Here is a 20,903-nt window from a genome sequence, read left to right on the forward strand (position 1 = left end):
CCAATAGAGGTGCAATTCGAAAAGTGATTCTAAATAATTGGCTGATAGTTATTGGAATAGAATGGAAATATTTTTTGTATGCAAATTTTTGTATATAATATTATATAATTATATTATCATATTATTTCTTATCATTATTTCACTTTTACATATTAATTTTGCTTTAGTTTCTTAACTACATGTCGATAACAATTTCATTTTAAGATACATGTGGCATCATCTGTCTTATCAAATGCAAATACATAGTACAAGACCATAAAAAAATGTAATTCTTTCTTTTTAACTATGCCACATTGGAATACTCCATTTTGCACACAAAGTATATAAACCGTAAGATGAAAATCAGAAAACTAAGAAAGACAGAATTCTAATTCTGTTGAAATAAAAAATATCTATTTAATACATTATCGTTAGTAATCTATAAATATCAGAACAAAAAATACGAAATATTCCATGATAAGATATTAAAAATATGAATTAATGGAGAAAGAAGAGGAGGAGAGTGGCAGAGGAACTGCCGCTTCGCAACATGACCTCGACGACTCTCGATGTCAATTTCTCGTTACATTACCTCCCCTTTCTAGGCTACGCACACCAAAGGTCACTGTGCTCCATCTGGTTTCTCTTTGAAAGATGAAAGATGAAAGAACCCAGTGCCAGGTTTTGCTGGAATTTCTCCTGGAATCGAAGCCAACCGCCAATTAACCCGACAGGCTTGTGCTAATTGGCAGATTTAATTCGATATCATTTTTGAACGACTGTACAGTGATTGCATACGGTATCAGCGTTTATTATCGAATCAGTTTCGTTTATTTTTAGATTTAGATTGACGTATTTTATTTAATTTTATTTAGTCGTATATTTAAATCTAATTACTTTATCTAGCTTTATTTATTTTTAGACTTAGATTTATTTATTCTTTTTAGTTTTACTTATTCTTAGAGTTAGATTTGTTTACTTTTGAATATTTTTTATCATTTTTTATTGTTTTCAATCAACTGTTAAACAAATCGTTTAAAAAGTTTTTTACATAATGTCTTTCATGAAACTGGATAAGATGGAGAATGTATGGAAGATACCGATCACTAAAAATCAAAATAATACGAAATATTCAATAGTTCAAGAATTAAAAATAATGATTATTAATACAGTGGAAAATCCAAGATTTAATAGAAAAGGTTTTGAATAGTATGGAAAGGAGAATTTTTTATATGGCATTGACTCACCCTTCAATAGTAATACTAATTCATTGTTTGCAGAGATGTTGTAATAGTATCGTATATAGTATATCTAATGTTTTAAAAAAAAGGATAATAGTTTTAACAATGGTAATAATAACATACCAGCTGAGAACGGGATAATTTTATAATATTGGTCAGCAGTATATCTAAGCATACACAAACCAAATAAATATTCTAAGTTAATTTTCTAGAACAAAGACATCGTATGGAAAAAATTGTATTCCCATCTTTGTCTTATTTGTTATGTAGAATCACAATATACAAAATGAATTTTCTATCATATTTTATTTGCTTATTTGACTATTCATGTAGTTCGTATAGTATAACATATTTATATAATTTGGGTATTTTAACAGTTTAAATACTACTATAAAAGGAAACCTTTTTTCTAGTACTGAAAGTCATGAGAAACAACAAAATTTTGCCCTTTTATTTCGTTTTACTTAAACGTCCACCATTTCCAAACACTTCCTCTTGGAAACAAAACCGCCTCTGCCTCAGAAAACCTTCCAACAGACATCAAACTATCTAACCATCCGCGAGAAGGGGCAATTTAGGAATTAATTCGACGAGCAATCTCCACGAATAGCACTACTTCCGATAACTCCCGGGCAATTTCTTTTTCCCGCTTTGAAAGGTTAGCAGAAGGTTCCATGATGAAGAAAAGAAGAAGAAGGATGATGCATTTTGAGAGGAACGAAGAAAGAAAAGAAAGGGATGATGAGAAGATCAGACAAGTCGGTCCCTCTCTTCGTCTCTTTCTCTCTTCGTCTTGGCTCATTTCATCTGCTCGCCATCCTTTGTTCCCACGCCTCTTCTTGGACCGTCTTCTTCTTCGTCTTCTTCTTCTTCTTCTTCTTCTTCTTCTTCTTCTTCTTCTACTACTACTACTACTACTACCACCACCACCACCACTACTACTACTACTTCTTCTTCTTCTTCTTCTTCTACCACCGATATTGCCCGTCGTTCGTTCGTGAATCACCGTTACACTCAAAGGGAAATTTAGACGAAGCCTTGGCCAGTTGGAGAAAACAAAGAAAAAAGGAATTATAAAAGAAAGAAAATCATCGTGGTGGTTTGGAGGCGAGACGAGAAGGTTGTTGCAGGTTCAGGAGGATGTGAGATTGTGAAAGTCGCAGGTAAAAATGAGCGAGTTTACTAGGGAAAAAATTTTCTTTCGCGCCTCGTTTCCTTCCTGATTCGTTCGGTGTTAGTGAGGGAACCGGTATGAGAAACCGGACGAACGCGCCGCGGGAAACATCGTGGCGTATGAATATTGGAAAAGTAACGGGACCCAGGAGGCGAAAGCTTGGACGCTTGCATCTCAACCTCGTCGCGGTCCACGGCTTGACTTTGAAACGATAGTGTTCTTCTTTCAAAAGTTAACCCTTTAAACTACGGAGAATTAAATTCTTTGATGAAAATAATATGGGTAAATATATAATAATAATATAATAAAAAATATGAAATATAGTAAAAAACACATTTTTATAGTCTTCTAATGGCATAACAAATTTCTATCTAGGTTTTGTTTTTCTACTCGTGTTCGTTATATCATGTTTATGTAAATTAACAAAATAATTTTTTAATTAATCTTTTGAAGCCATATTAGCCTTAAAACCTTAGGTAGAATAATCTTCTATAAAGCTTCTGCTTATGAATTAGAATTTGAAATCGAAAATTGAGTATGCGTGTGTTCCAGTTCCATTAAAGAAATTACAAAAATAATTTCTTAATGAATTTCTTCTTTTCTTATTGAACAATGAAAAACTAATTGAAATTTGAAATATGACTAACAAAGAAAATATGTCTAACAAAGAAATACTTCAGGAACGAAGATCTTAGGAAAGATCTCGGAATCGATTCAATCGGGAAAGCAATTGTACAATACGCCAAAAGATACGAAGAGATTAGTCAATTATTATCCAAATATCTAAGTAAACGATCTATACAGTCAACTTATCTTAAAAAGATTAATTAGAAAACACCCAAACGACTTAACAAACTGAAAGGATATAAGCTAAAAATTTAGATAACTATGTGCTACTGTCATTAACGCGTCATATATAAATTTGCCAAATATTTTCAAAATAAATTGCAATCTACGATAAAGAGCTTTAAAAAATTACAAAATAGAGGAAGATAGAAATAAAAATTTGAATGGTTATGTACAAGTAGGAATAGAGTGGAAGTGAAGGAAAATGGCTACAGAAAATTCAATAAAACTGCAATGTCCTGACGTGATCTATCGTCGTGTACGAAAAGAAGATCAGACACACGGCGGCAGCTAGTGGGGAAAGGGTCGAAGATGGAACGATGAATAAAATGTGTTCGCGGATTTAGGGGCAAATTTAGTGCCTCAAAATGGGTTATGAATAAAAAGAGAAGTTTATTGTAATGTAAATATAAAACAAGAATACTATTGAAATGAACTTACTATAAAAAATATTTTATATAAATAATGTCTTAATTTAATCAAATATTAATGTAAATTAATTGTTAAATATGATAGTGTGATACAATATTCAGTTAATAAATCATTATGAAATATGTACCTACACGCCACATATTGTTTTATATGTTTTATTGTTTTCATAATCATAAAGATTTATTGACAAAGCATAGTTATGTGATTGTTATAAAGAATGGATCTTTTGAAACATTTATCACATATCTGAATAAAGTAATAAAAAAATTAATCTAGACAGTCAAGAAACAATAGCATTGTCGTAATCCTCACGTTGCTCATGGTTAGTAAATTTAATAACACTTATTTGAAACGTCGTCTCTTGTTCGGAATTTTGAATTCCCAAGGTAGAATTAAATGAAATTGCCGAAACTTACAAGTAGTAGTTAGTAAAAGAAATATAAATAGCATTGATACAAAAATAATCGATATTGTTTCGTGCATATTGTGATAGAAATAGCATTAGATAGAATAAAAAAATACAATTCTATATAATTATTGTTACAACTCAAATTTTTCTTTAATACCGATAAACTCTCATTTTATTCAATCTATAATACTAAAATACTGTAAAAGCTATAAAATTTAATCTAGCAGAAAACCTCAAAACAATAGCCAAATACTCTGAGTCAAAATCTTAATAATTTTGTACTAGTTGAATGAAAAAGTTAGCAAAAAGAATTAAAAAATGATTAAAAAAATTCTAATTATACATCAACAAAATACGATAAAATTTTTATTTTTTCTGAATTACACATACACATCTAACACTAGTTATAAAAAAGCCGAATACGTTATAATTAGTTTGAATATTTAATATGCATCTTTCTAATCACGAATGGATTTAAACACCAGGCAATATTTGTCCAATAATCGTATCGTTAGGTCATAAGGTGAGCTTCTAATTTTTGGGCAATTAGAATTACGATTCATTTCCAAAATTAATATGTATACTGTATTTATATTTTACGATTAAATAATATAATTTCAAATCTGATTTAGATTGGTTACTTGTAATTTAACGATAGAGGTTGAAAGTTAAGAAAGGTTAAAATACATTGCCCCTAAAGATATCTGAAATCGTCTCACACCCAAGTCTCCATCCTCACCCTCGTCGGCTTCGCAAAGCCTTTTGACTCTTCATTCGAGGTCACATCCAGAGACAAAAGCGAGGTATCTGAACGCGAACACCACGAAAAAGCGTTTTTCGGCGGAACGCGGCGACCGTAAGGTATGAGTAGATTTCGAGCCGAAAGCCAGAGCCGAAATAAAGCAAAGAAGGAACACGGTGGATAAATTGACCGGTAGCCATTCTACCAATGGAGGGAGAGAAAGAGGGTGACCAGGGGTCAGAAAAGACCGACCAACCATGCCTGATTCTCTGGATCTCTCTCTAGCTCGCCGAAGGGAAGATAAAGGAGGGGTGGCAAAGAGGATGGGTGGTGAGTGCATTCGGCGAAAGGAGGAGAGAAGGTTCCGTGAGAGTACGCGAACGATAATTCGGAGCCGCGCGGCCGACTCAAAGGACCCGCGGGACGATATATCAATGCCCTGCTTGCAGAACAATTCGAACTATCCGCGATACACAAAGAAAAATACCAAATCGAATGCCTGGAATAGCGGTGAGCGGCTTCTTCCACCGCTTCTCTCTCTTCCACCCTCTGTTGGCTCCATCTTTCTCTCTCTTTTTAACATGAAGCCTTCCTGAGGAGAAAGAAGGTATGGGTAGGTGTGTTCTGTCTTCGTCTTTCTATTGATAGTCTCTGCTTTGTGCAGGTATGTATTTGTGTGTACGCGTGTGTGCGTGCGTGTAGGTGTATGGATAACGTTTTCCTCGAGTTGAGACAGGTTGGACTGCCCGATGCCAATGGACTAGCTTCGAGGACTATGTTCAGGGACTTTAAGGGTATTTGCCAATATGTATAATGCAAAAGTTTAGGTGTGTGAGATGGGGAGATGGCAGTTGTTTCTATCTAGCGAAGATGGCGATTTTTAGTGTTGTAGGTATAGTGTGGATTTTTATGCATTTATATAAAATTTAAAGATGCAAAAATTGCACAGAATGCATATGATATATAAAAATATTAAAATAACTCAAATACAGTACTCGTTATAATTCTTAATAGATAGCAGGAACATCTATTTAAGGTCTATTGTCATAATTGTCTCCATAAAAATATAAACTGCATAAAAATCCGTAGTCTAGTTATTGGACTTAACTCTTTAAATACTGTTTTCATATACTTAAACAGATAAATACTTGTATTTAAACGGTCGATATTAAGATTTTAATTAAGTTTGGAATATAGAAATCGCTTATTGACGATTCCATTTTGATTAGTTTATTATAGGGATGATTATAATTTCGTATTTATACTGCACTTTGTCCTACAAAAGAAGTAATTGTATTTGTTTACGAGCGTATATATTTATACGTGGAAGTTCACTGAATGTCTCAAAACAAAGTTCATTTGTATTTTGCTCCTTCATTTTTTGCGTTTTGAGAGAATGATTTATGACAATATATCCGTAGCACTCAAAGGATTAAAGTCAGATAACTGAGTGAGAATTACGTATAAAATTTGTGTATCTTAAATGCAAGAGATTGAAATTGCTTTTTCGAGAAAGGTACAATGGTAAGCATATGCATGTACTTCTGTTCAAAAGAATCAGGACATTAGCTTACTTTTCATAAAAAAATAATATTTTATAATTAAAAAATTACAGATATAGTGTATTAGAATTATTTTATTCCTTAGGAAAGAGAAGAAATTGAACGTTATTATATGATTAGCAGCAAAATGCATTTTTTCAAACAAAAAGCTATTACAAAATTTATATAATAATATAATTAAAATATATTAAAAGTTTTATACTATCGTATATAAAAAATAATTTTAATCGTAATATTATCTAATCTACGCCGTGTCATTCACATGCTCGTCACTGTATTAAAATTGCCCTGTATATTGACACATTCTAATAAAAAAAAAAGAACGTAACATTACTTATTCACTTTATTAACATACAGAATAACATTTAACATCACAGTCGAAGAATTATCGACATTTACACCCTTCACTAACATAAGCCAAATATTCTAAATCATTTACTCAATCTCAAACTAAACACCAACTCGCCTCCTATTTAACCTTCAAGAGTCCCAATTGAACCCTTCAAACAACCTCCATCGACTCCTTACCACCCTCCATAAACAAGCAATTACTTCTCTTCGCACTGTCCTAAGTACCTCATGCTTCATTCAAACATCCTTTATAGTCTATATTATGCCTTTCCTTATCCAATCATCTCCAGTTTAACCACTCATCGATCATTGATTCATTGCGAGAAAACGAGATATTTGCCACAAAATAAAACGAAGGTTTACTTCTTTTGTTTTTTATCAGAATTTTATATTATTATATTATTATGCACTTACGTTTTACTTTTTATGCATTATTATTTTACATTATCGTATAAGACATATTAGCATTTGATGCACGGCTATGGATGAAAACGATGTACCACAATAAGCATAAAATTAGGAAAAAACTAAAATCATAAGATTGGTAAAGAACTAAAATTTACACGTTCTGAATGCAGAAATATAATTGGAGCTAACTCGAAACTATTTCTTCCTGTCTCCTTCAAATGTATTGTATGTATCTAACATTTAATAATTACGAGTTAATTTTCACTAGCAGTAGTAAATATATGTTATAATAACTAATAGTTAATAAATAATACTAAAAATATAATGTAAAACATTTTACATTTTGAATTTTCACTGCAATTATTAACTGAAGTATTTGTGGTTCTTCAGATTTCGATCGTACATTTAATATTGCTTGCATTATGTTCGGATATTTCGTGATCATTGCAGTTCACTTCTCGCTGTCAGACTTGAACATATCGATTCTCCGGAGAAGTGAACCGAATGTCCGCGAAACATTAGAATAAAGCGCAAAGCACCACTAAAAACACGATCAAAATGCAAACAACTACAAATATTCATATGTCATCAATATAGATTTATTACACATGTTATTTAAGATCAAATTTAAATTTAATAATAATCATATAACGTTTGAATTGGTATTACAGATGCTCTTGCTTGAAACTATAAACATGTGAATTTGTAAATAATTGTTCCAGTCCAAAATTTAAATTGCCTCTATAGAATACGTCTATATCAATAGATGTTCTTAGACTTTCGATTTATAATACACAATGCAACAGTGGCTGCAAAAAGTATTTGCACATTGTATTTATAATGGAATTATATACTTAATTAATTAAGTCCGAGTATATTAAATTTCGTATCATTTGATAGTATTGTAGGTACTTTTATGTAACTACAAAAATTTGTTACTATGAGAATGAAATAGAGAACCTGATAATAGAACGCTTTATTGGAAAATGAGGATATATGTAAAAGTACGTTTCGTAAGCACTGTATATCGTTTTCAGCTGCTATATAAACGCAATAAACGCAGAAAGGACAAATCCAGCAGGCAGATCCACTATCTGGCGCAGAACAGAACTATACGTCAATCGAGTGATGGAGCAGCGGTTTGGTTATAATTGGATCAGTTTAGTTAGGTATTGCAAATATTGGCAGCCAGGGAAGCTGGCGACCCAGTGATGAAACCTAATTGGGTAAGTCGGCCTGGCTTGGCGCCAAACGAACCGGCCCAGCTTCGAATTCTAGATAGCCCTGTCGATGATGCCTTCCCATCTCTAACCTCTCTCTCCACTCTTCATCCTTGCTTTCTGTGTATTTCATGATGCCGCCTCATCCGTCGTCGCGACGCACGGAAATTGACACGTAAATACAACAGTGTTGGTGTACGTGAAAATGAAAATGGAGGTTGGGGAATTCGTTCGAGCGACTGGTTTAATTGGACTGCAATGTTGCGATGGGACGCGACTACGCGACGTCCAAATTGCATTGGAAGAGGAACGGACCGGCCACGGACCACGAGAGGGGAATGATGATGAGAGATACCAGAGAAGGGGATAATTAGAATTACCTAAACAAGGGAATAGTGAAGAAGAAGCAACCATAAAATACATAATTACAAAACATACAAACGAATACACTTAAGAGTATGATGTAAATCAATGTAAATACAAATTTGGCAGAAATTTAACACAGACTTCTAATAAATTTTGATTTTGATTGAATACTTTAACACAAACTATTTCGAAGACTTTTTATATTTTATTGAAATCAAGTAGTATTTAGAATGATTAAAATGCAGATATAGAATCTTAAATAATTGTAAGAAGAATTCTAAAATATATTCCCATCGTTGCACGTAACGACGCATGGTTTTGTAATATTTTCTTTTGTTGTAAGTTTTTTTCCGCAATTAATCATGACAAATAAGTAATGCGAGGCTTTAATAAAATCAGATTTTACGACTGTTTACATAATCATAGGTTGAAAGAGGATATATTCCAATATACAAAATATATAAAAACAAATGAAAGATATGCTATTCACATATGTGTAAATTAATTCCGAAAATACGTTTGTTATTTTTCTGGGACATTCTATACTATTTTATTCATTACTCTTAAGTACATATAATTGACTTCTTTATTTCTATATAAAAATATTTTTATTATTTATATATTTTCTTTTGATGATATAGGTAATAATAAAAGGAAGTCACCAACTATAACAAAAAATTATTCAATGTATAAATTTAATATCTCCTATGTTGAATATACTTAGAAATATTACACGTCATCATTGACCAGTTTTAATTTTCCAAACATAAAATTCCATTAAAAAATAATATTTCATCTATTACTTGAATACATCGTAGCTTTTCTAGAGGAATGACGCACTTAAAGAAAGTAATTTTTTAATTTAAAAAAATCGATTTGAAATAGAAGATTCCAAGTAGAAAATTATTTATTACTCAACCTTCTAACGATAAAAACATTTTTCTTTTTATATAATTCCATTAATATACTTTGAATTGAGAGAAAAATATTGCTTATGTATATTACTTACTACTTAGAAAAAAGTTAAGCAGTTTTTGCGAATTGCGATATTCTTTTTGTTGAATAATATGATTTTATTAGATAATTAGCTGTATTAAATATTGTTTGAATATTGTTTACTATATAATGTTTACATATTACAATATATATACTGTATGTATATAATGTAAATATGATAAATATTACAATAATATAGTAAACAATAAACAATATTACAGTATTACAAAATGTAAATATAAAATACATATATTATATATTACATATATAAACAATACCTGGAACGTTATATATTGTAATATTATTTACTGAATATTGTAGTGAATATTATATTCTACTAAATATTTTACTTTTAGTCAATTTTTGTAGGTATCTCAAAACTGGCCATCTTTGAGATGTCTCGCTCTTCTGGAGAATCGACGACTTTTTATATTTTTATATATTGCACATATTTCCATATAAAATTCCTATATGCTATATACCAACACTAAGAATTACACTCCACTTCATATACACATTCTACTCTTAGTAAATGTGCCATGCTTCTAGCGAATTTAATTTTCTATATTTTTATATTTTCTGTACGTTCTATATTTACCATATATTGCATATTTTTATATATTGTACGTTCTTCACCTACTATACGAATAATAAAGAATTATATAACTGTAAATACATATATTTCGTTTTTTGTAAATAACCCTACATAGCACTGAAGAGGAATCTGTAGCCTTGGACGTTCTTCCTGTCCGCGAGGAACGCGATACTTTGAAAAGAAATTTCGGTACGGGGTGAACGAACCGTAGAAAAGCGACGTGCTCGCCGCTCGGGATGCAGCGTGCATTGTAAACGAGCCGGGCGACAAGTGTGCACTTGATAGTGTTGACCTTTCAATGACGCTAAGCTACTTCTCATCGTTGCCGTTACCATCTCCTCTTTCTCCCTGTATTCTCTTCTCACGCTCCACCTAGACTCTAGACAATCCACGGCTAATTTTCAAGAAATCGTTAAACATACCTCACTCCGCCAATCTTCTCCTTTAGTATCACAATTCTAATGCTAGACTTTAACTAATAACTATCGCCTTAATCAATACGATTAATACAAATAAGTTTTTAGGAAAACTTTCTAGCTTCTGAATATTTTTGTAGGTAAAAACAAAAATTGTTTTTAAAAAATCTAGCTTCTAAAATTTTTCATAATTTTCGTAATGTTACGTAACTCTTAACTATTCAAATTGTTTAATATCACAGATATATTTCCAAGTTTTCAGTAATTTATGATATTTTTTGTACAACTTTACAGTTTTTGTAACCTTTGAAGTTTTTTTTAGCAGCGTTTGACATTTTTAATAATTTTCGAAGCTTTATGTAATTATCTATGTAATTTCCCAATATTTTCGTAATTTTCGCTTTTGAATTTTTTCATAGTTCTCAAAAGTATCACTTTCGTATCTTACGAAACATTTGTCTAGCTCTAGAAATTCTTTTTCTGTAAATCTTGAGAATTTTTATAACTTCAGTAAATATGAACATAAAAATCAGCAATTCTTGACAATCCTAATATCATAACAGAAGTTATATAGTAACGAAAAGTCGAATGAGATGAAATCAAGAGGACAGGCCAGAATAAACGTTTAATTTGGAGTTAAATTGCTACAAACATGATATGATATGAAAACAGGCACCGGAGACTGATCGTGATTGACGACTATCAAGCAAATGAAACTATTCGCTGGTTCCACAGAATACTGAGAGCAAGCGGATGGGAAACGTAAACGGGCGTCGGAGGTCGTGGCAAGTTCGAGGTTAATCGTTCGTTTGGCATGGTCTGCCTCTTGGACTGCCCACGTTATATAACTTTAAAACGAATGAGAAAAAATGATATTAACGTAAATGTCAAATATATATCTACTAACTGTATCCATTAAAGACATTAAAGTATACCCATTTGCATATTTTTTACTAGACAAGGACAAATTTTAGATTTTTTAGTACGATATAAATATGTATGCATGTATAACTATATGTACAATAGTCTGCTGAATTTTGTGCATTTTTATAGTTTCGTAAACATAACTAAAGGAATAGAGTTTAAATAGAAACTTGTTTTATTTGCCAAATATTATAATATATACTTTATTTTGGATATTATATTTTTGCATATTATACGAATTATGTACAATTTTGCATGTTTAAATTTCTCGTAGTGTAATATATATATATTACACTAGTACTACATATACTATTACATAATATATATGATTATATATTATGGGATAATTAATATAATAAGCAATTATTATTTGTGATTTATCTTTGTCACAGGTTCTCAAACTTTTATGAAATTATCATTTTTGGATTATTCATCCGGCAATTTTCGATAAATAAAATTCTCCTAATGAACATGTACACTACTCATACTCATGAACATGTACATTCTCTTCTTATATTATATTATACTCTTATATTTTGCGATCTACTCTTTGGGAATTTATAATCTATGGGATAATAGCGATTAATTAGACTACGAATTTTTCTACGTCTATAGGAGATTTGAATCTGTAAAATCCTATAAAATGCACGTATGCAAAAATATATAAAATATTTAGATTATAGCATTTATTATAATATCCTAGATCAAACAATTCTCTAGATCCCATTTTTTAATTATATTCATAAAAACATGAATTTGCATAAATATGGGCAGTCTAATGATAATAGTGTTGATGTTACACACATGTAGAATATCTTTTGATTGCACGATTTGTTATAATTCCAAAATTTTAAATATGCGATTTGTTCGAAATTCTCATATAAAAATAAAATATTCTTATTTACATGCTTCCCACAGCCAACAACAATTTCAATAAACAATTTAAAACAATCATTAATTCATTCCATTAATTCCATTTTCATCGATTCCAATTCATTACATTAATTCCACAAGAAGGTGATAATTATCGCGGTTTGTTATTAATTTCTCATTAATTCGCACATGTTCGTAATGGCTACGTACAGTTATTGCAAATCGAGCAAAGTGTCCGGATACTTACAAGCGGTAGTGTAAAATGAGTGACGAAAGGAGAAAGGAGAGAAGGCAGAGGATGCTCGATGCTCGCGCGTACGCTCGCACACGCGATCATAGGTGCGTTGTATACATATGTATAGAATGGCTATACAATCTGACGGTGGATCACGTGAGCGGAGGGCCCAACGGCTGCCACGGCCCCAATGAATAATTCATGTCGAGCCATGAAGTCACGGGGACCCATGATCGTCGTCGTAACGCACGCAGCGCTGCTACGCTTGCTGCTTCTCTCTCCACGAGAATCGTTGCCTGGCTTTTACGCGGCTATTACTTGCCTTCGTTGCTGTCTATCCTTGCCGAAACTAGATTCAAGGATAAAAGAAGCTTCCACGTTGATTGATTTTTGGAATATTTTTCGTGTATAAGGTTTTTAGAATGTTAATTGTGAGACTGGAGAAATTTATTTAATTTGTTTTAAGAAATTTGAAAGCTGTTAGATTTGAGCATCAAAGAAACAGATAAAATTGTGCAGAACAAATTTCGAGATTTAATTGTGAAGAATAAATGCAAGGATAAATTTAGAATACATTAATATAAAAATAGAAGTATTGCCACATTTAGCATTAAAGCTACTAATTAGCGTAATAAAGGATAGAACTTATACCAAGGAAGTCAAAGTACAAGGAAAATTATTTTAAATTACAAGAGAAATACAAAATCTTTCTACATGTTTTGCAAAAATATCATTCAAATTCCTAAAATTACATTATTGTAAGTCAATAAAATTTCTATGAAAATTATGAATTGAGTTTTAAATGTTATATTTTGTATACGCTTGTATCATAAAATATATATCCAAATCATTGTGCTTAAAACGTGACAACATTTAAATTATAATTCAATTATTTCTTGATAATGCTAATGTGTATAATGCACTTAGCAACTATCTGAAAAATGTTGTCAATAAACATTTACTGAAATCGTAAATTATTTCAAACTAATTACATAAGATCACATATTTTTTAAATAATGATTATTCAAATGTTTTATTCAAATAATGTTCTAATCTGCAGTATACTGTTTATTTTATACCAAATTCGTCGAGAAAGATAATATGATAATGTTTGTAGTTGACTTAGTTCACTAAGTATGCCATTTACAATATATACTTCCAAAATATGTGAAAGAAATCTACGAATCGTTGAACATTTATATTCATGGATAATGCACTATTCTTTATCTTGCATCCACTTCTATTGTATTCGTTGTTAGATTTACGATGGTATATAGTTTACCTCGCCCTTGGATCTTAATTATAACTGAAAGTACAGTTATCTTCTTGTTTTATTCACTCGTTTATTGCTGTATCTAACTTAATTTCATGCAGCATAAACTTACCATTTTTCAATCTGACTGATTTCGAGTTCGTAACTAATATTAACAGGATTATATATACTTTTTTCATTATAAACTGATTAAAGAATGTTATAAAACTTGTGAAGGAAGTGGAAAGTTCGTATCGTTGACTTTCATTAATAGCATTAATAAAAAGTAGCAGTTTATAATTGAATTCTATTATAATGAAGACGTAAAAATCTTTGTGAATGAAGCTTCCAATGACTTTTTTTTAAAAGGCTTCAGAAATGTATGCCTGATGAAAATATAATGATAGTAACAAATAAAACAATAATATAACTCTTCAGACTATAGCGTCATAAAACAACATATTTATGTTCTTATGTACAAAGCAACAATAAAACAAGTTTCAGTCTTTGGTAGAGAACGTACCAACTTTATAATAATGCTTTGTAGTATTTTATTTTTCATTTATTTTAATAAAAATCATTTTACAGGAGATGCGGGGACTTTTGTAAGTGACTGTATATCAACTAAATACTACTATTCAGTTATGATAATTTAACTCAGTTTCGATCTTCCATTTACGAATATATTCATCAGAACCAATTCCAACTTTGACGAATTCGAGAGACTGGACAGGTAGCATGTAAGTAAATACAAAATATAGAACAACATTTTCTCGTCCGATACTCAATAAACTTTCAAACTGGATATCCTTGAAGATAAAGCGACATATAAAAAAATGTTATTCTACATATTCTTATTTTTTTACAAGCCATTATATCATATCCACTTGTATATACCCCAATATTGTATATAGCCAAATCCTGCGTAGAAGCAATCATACTACTGCAATAAATAACGTCGAATACAATTTGGAACAGGTATCAAAGCATAAAGCGAATTAAAGCATTGAGAGCAATATTGCTTCACTCATTCGTAATTTAAAAAATATTGCTAGTCATAACATTAAAATATTGGCTACGATTTGAATTTTATAAATGACACTATATGTATACATGTTGGTACCTTTTGTGTATTATACGGGGCATTATGATGAATTCAAAGAGCATATTAAAAATATATAGTAAATGTATGGTACTTTTGTTTATATAATACCACGTTTTTAGTAATGAAAAGCAACATTCTATGTATTTACATTGTTCGAAAGTTAATCGTTATATTAAGTTGGAAAGATGCGTATTCTAATACATATTTCCATGATTATAAACTTAATATTGTCAAATCGAGGTGTTACAAGATTAACGACAGTTAAATACTACTATAACAAGTTCTCACAATTTTCTACATATTCAACAGTTATGTTAATATTAATTGATACTTGGCATGAAATCCTTCATCTCTATCTACATAAGTGTAATAGATGTATATAGCGTAAATAAGTCGACCTTGCTGTTTTTTCCTTTTTTTTTCGCAACTTCAGTTTCTTCGAAAATCATCAAGCACCGTGGCAATGAACACTATAAAGAAGATCAGCTTCAGACATCGAATTCTCGAGAAGCGAAATAATTTCGATCCAAGTGTATCGTGCTTTGCTTACACGAGAATAATTCTTTGGAAGACGCGAATAGAGAAGAGAGAGGCGATGAGGAGAGAAACAGTGCGTCAGCTCCCGCCAGAAATAACATGGATATACTTAGACGGCCCTCCGTGCAAGATCCAACCAAACCACGCTTCTCCGAGGCCAATTCGAGTCCTAATGAAAACTACTCGCGTCGACTCTCTTCAGGATGAGGGGCCGTGAACGTCCAGACCCCTCATTCTACCTGATCGTTATCCGTTTCGCTGTGGATCGAAACAACATTTCAATGACTCGATTCCAAATTGCGACTTCCACGTACTGATGCTGATTGAAAGTTAGAAATTGTCGGTTTTAACAATTTAGCACTACATATTATAAAATGGCGAACAATTCAGAATAAATATCCGCAATTTACTAATCTACCATTGAAATAATGTTTAAGAAATTCTATATTATACTGCAAAATTTTATTGCAAACGGTAAGTTTGGTAAATTTTAGTATTTATACAAATTATACTGCATTATCTATTAATTCTACTGTCCTATAAACATAATATTTAATAAATTCTATTAGAAATTAATCACAACATAATCATTCTAAGTGAGCAGTTCTATAAAAGTAATTGTACCATAATAAAAATATCGAAAGTTCGACAATTCTTATGAATATAAAACATATTCTTTTTGTGTTAATGTTTGTTTTGTGTTAATTTACATCCGAGTCACAATCTCCTTTTACACATGTACAGAATTGAAAAACTTTAATAAACATACAACATAAAATTATTATACATTTTATCATTCATTTTATAGTATTTTAGTATCACATACAGTTAACTTATTCAACTTTCAATTAACAACAAATCCTAGTTATAACTTTAGTAATTACTACTTATTTTCACAAATTATGTACCTATTAAAAAAGTAAGAACGTCGATAAAGAAACTGCGTAAAATATAAATTTTTATTAATTACCGTTTAAAAGAATAGGACGTGAATGAGAGGTAGATAACATGAATGATAGGAAGATCTCAATAACGATAAATTTGCAATTCCTGTAACACGGTGTAAATGCACAGGCGTATATACTGTCAGAAATAAATCTACCTTAGTATAAAAATAAAACTAGAACGAAAAGGTTTCACATATAAATCACTAAGAGACCGATGTTATGATAAACCGCTTGCAAGCTGAAGAAACCGCCGCGCCGTGCGGTTGCAAGGAAGGACCCAGTACTAATAAAGAAAAGTACCGTTTCGTGGATTTTTAATGAATATCATTGCCTTAGTAATGGCCTATATTGTTACTTATTGGATAAAGTCAACTTAAATATATCGGTGTAATTTATTCAAATTCTTTTAACACTAGAACAGATAATAGTCTCTATTATGTTTGTATAAATATATTGTATATAAATAATTATAATCAAGATGAAAATAAAATGGAAATATATAATTATATACCTCAATAAATATAATCTCAAAATAAATATAGTAAATGTAAAAGTCAACGTTAAATTTTGATAAAAGTATCTCCATATATATGTCTTTAGTACGTAATTTCAAAAGAAAAGAATTAATTTTGAAACAATAGAAAATCCTTTTTACAATGTATCGAATTAATCTAATACAGTGGCCTCATAACAAGAAACTTCTGTAAGCACAGTATTAAAGCTTAATGCATATCTCAATACCTTTTCAATACCTCAATAACAAACAATATTTAAAATTATAAAATAAAATTACAAACATATTAAAGCTTTTATTATTACGACTAATTCTTTAAATTCTATATCATTCTATTAGACAAAAATCGAATTCCAATTTTAAATTTAATTTCTCGTCTACTGTAATCTGCTGTTAAGCATGCGATTACAATTTTAAAAAATTATAAAACCTCCAAGATGAATATTAAGATTTTCGCTATCTTTCTTTCGCCTGCATTCCGTCAGTTCGACAAAGAAGCTCCGGAATATATCTGTCTGGTAATAAGTCTGGTAATCAGACACCGGAATATACAGTATCGTTTTCACGTATTATTATTATCGGCTAGATTAGATTAACGAACCAGTCATTAACTACGTTTGTATCGCGTTGAGAAGTCTCATTGGTATTTTCTCTTCGTCGACTTGTTACTCCCCCCTTTCTTTCGCGCCCTCTCTTTCTGCATCCTGTTGGCCTGATGCTTGATTTGTCATAACCACTCTGTCATCGTTCATGGAATTCCCCGAGCAAAAATTACTTGTTCCTTTGATGACTTTACGTATCATGGAAAATTTAAATGCAGTTCTATTGATTATATTACTATTTTATTAATCATTTCTTTAGAGAAATTGAACATTTTCTATTATCAGATACTAGAGTTAGAATTTCTGTATTACTGTATTGTTGCAGAAACAAAGATTCTTTCTTAAGCTCCGAAACTGTTTTTAATTTACAGGAAATTAGATTTGCTTTTAATTCTGTACAATTAATAATACAAAATTATTCTAGATATAGTGAGCTTCCATTACATATTATCGTATGTTATTAATTTTTTGCGCTCGACGACTTTTTCGGTCAGGCTAAGTAGAAACTCGAAATGATTTTGCGCATACGTGACGAGTGTCTTACAGGCAGCATAAAATGATTTTATATACAAATTAATTTACAAAAACATTATATTCTAATAACATATCTATATTTACATCTTTGAAAATATGATTTTGTAATATTAATTACTGTATTTTTTTGTATGATAATTCATAAAGCATTCACCAAGATGCATCCTTGGTTTGGCCAAAATTCTTCCTTGGTGACATTATGCCATGTTTGCCAAACTGAATGTGATAACAGTATCACTATCTCCATCACTGCTTTCATGTTCTCTATCAACAATTCTTTCATGAATACTATCAATCTCGTTTCTCAACAGTTCAAAATCAAATTCATCTTTGTTTGAGCTAACTTCACTTCCGAAATCCATTTTTTAGGGTTTATAAACTATAGTAATTTTTCCATGACCGAATTTGAATTAACGTCGAAAACGTTGTCAGAACCATAGTTTCGGAAAAGTTTGGGATTAAATAATTTATCTCCATTTTAAAGTGTAACGCTTTACACTTCCTAACAAAGAGCATAAAAATCTAATGAACCTATTTACGAACCAATACTGCGCTCTCATCAATTGGAGATGTCGAAATCTAGCATAAACAGAGACTGTTGCTTCTCACTCGCCACTCGAGTTGCCGCATGAAACGCCGTAACGACTGAGAGTCGCCTCTCGAGCGCAAAGGGTTAAATTTTTAAATTATTGAGATAAATTTGTAGGTAGATTTGTTCCTCTCTTTTTTTTCGCAAATAATATATTTCAAACTTTGCGATATAGTAACTCCATTTAGAATAGATTATAAAATGTTTGATAATTATTTAGAAAGTTCCCACTCTTTTGAATTTCGATAATTTTGTATATTCTCCGGGACATGATTCTGAATAACTTTTACTTGTACACGTAGGTGTCGCTCGATCTTATATAGTTTCCGAGATATTTATAAAAAACTGTCGATGCCACTACAATGAATTCAGCCTATAATTGTGTGTCCGTAACATGTATCTTGTGACGTATGCGTTAGTATTGATTGCTTGTCACCGTGCCATGAGGAGGCCGGATAAGTCTCAAACCTAATTTTTATCTTTCGTTTATAGTTTAGGGATAGATGCTATTTTATTCGACCGCCTCACGGCACGGCGACCGGTAACCAAACTGATGCATACGCTGTCACGGATGCACAATTATAGGCAGAATTCACTGAATAGTACCGACAGTTTTTTGCAGATTTCTCGGAAACTAAGGCCGAGTAGTGGTTATATGTAAAAGGAAAAAGTTGTTCAAAATGTTTATTTCTATAAGATATTAAAAAATCACTGAAATCCGTGAGGTGGAGATAACGATAATTACCTAGTAATTTATAATTTAAATCCCTCACTTATAATTTATAATAATTTTTAATCTATAAAAATCGAATAGTGTAAATTCAAAATAAAAATTGTACATTTTCATAATTTTATAATTCAAATCGTGGAGGTTTTTGGTTTGGTTCCAAGCGTAGGTGAGCAGCCTCGTGGAATCTAAACACGCGCTCGTATCCATTTGTGATTAATAATTATACCTAGAAAATACGGACGGTAAACCGAGCGTTTGTCAGGTTGAAGTATCGCGTACGATAATGTACAAACTGTCTCAGATTTATCTCTATTCGTTCGTGGGACACCGAGGGACATTCTCAGAACATCCATCAACGTACACGATCGCGGCATGCAAAGTGAAAAATAGTGTGAACACTGTACTCTGAAAGACTGATGAAACGTAATGTTGAAGCTTTGGAAGCTGGCCAACAGACAGACATTATCGAAGCTAATCTAATTTATATTATTCTGAACAATCGCAGAAGCTATGAGGAACTTTCATCAGTTCCGAAACCCTTTATATAATACCACTTCAAACGTTCTATACACATGTATGTAAACAAATGAGTCGTATTAAAAATTTTTGTTATTTAAATTTTTATGTGTGTGTGTTTTGTTACAAATTTCAATTACAGAAATCATATTAATTAGCTACACAAATTGAAAAATACGTAAAAGTGATGATATCACAAACACTGCTTTTTAAATCTACCTTAGACTCTATTTGATTCTATTGAGATTGGATTAATCGTATAATTACGTGATGAAGGTAAGAAATTAATACAAAGTGGAGTTAATTAGTTTAGCTTCTGAGAGAGACTCAAATATTAGGATATTTTCTGGTCTTATATATAAAACGTAATAATCGATTTAAATCACTAAAAAGACGTTTAATCAATAGAGAATAACAATCAATAGAAATAGATTTAGAAGATAATTTTATTATATTATCAATAATCAAATTATTAATATGTCACACCCCAATACATATTTATTACGCTAACAAATTTATCAATTATATGAATAATTATATCGTTATATCAGATAAAGAATATTTTATTAGCATTAGCATTAGAAAAATTCGCAGATTGTTAAAACCATCCTATTAAATCGTAACACGATATAGAACAATATTGTACACAGTAAATATTGTACATAGTACAAGTAAAGATTCCATAAACTTATGTGATTTTTATGCAACTTTTAAAATGATGGTCTTTTGTTGAAATTAAAAATTCTATTATGAGAGATCTCACTTGTTTGAAATTCATAATAAATTCATAATTCATAGAGTTTCATAA

At 30.9% G+C, this 20,903-nt stretch overlaps 1 protein-coding gene and 2 long non-coding RNA genes across 9 annotated transcripts in view; 1 reads left to right on the forward strand and 2 right to left on the reverse strand.

Annotated features, from left to right (window-relative positions):
- Window positions 1-20,903, reverse strand: part of LOC117215669 (protein scalloped) — a 338,791-nt gene that overhangs the window by 283,926 nt on the left and 33,962 nt on the right. The window lies entirely within an intron of this gene.
- LOC117215671 lies at window positions 8,124-9,056 on the forward strand. Its single transcript, XR_004489179.1, has 2 exons — window positions 8,124-8,370; window positions 8,553-9,056. It is a non-coding gene; the product is annotated as an uncharacterized LOC117215671 (long non-coding RNA).
- On the reverse strand, window positions 15,540-16,131 carry LOC117215672. The gene is made up of 2 exons (XR_004489180.1): window positions 15,677-16,131; window positions 15,540-15,596 (listed from the first exon to the last, which is right to left on the reverse strand). It is a non-coding gene; the product is annotated as an uncharacterized LOC117215672 (long non-coding RNA).

This window comes from Bombus bifarius, unplaced genomic scaffold (assembly GCF_011952205.1).
Source record: "Bombus bifarius isolate JDL3187 unplaced genomic scaffold, Bbif_JDL3187 scf7180000009770, whole genome shotgun sequence".
Lineage (NCBI taxonomy): Eukaryota > Metazoa > Arthropoda > Insecta > Hymenoptera > Apidae > Bombus > Bombus bifarius.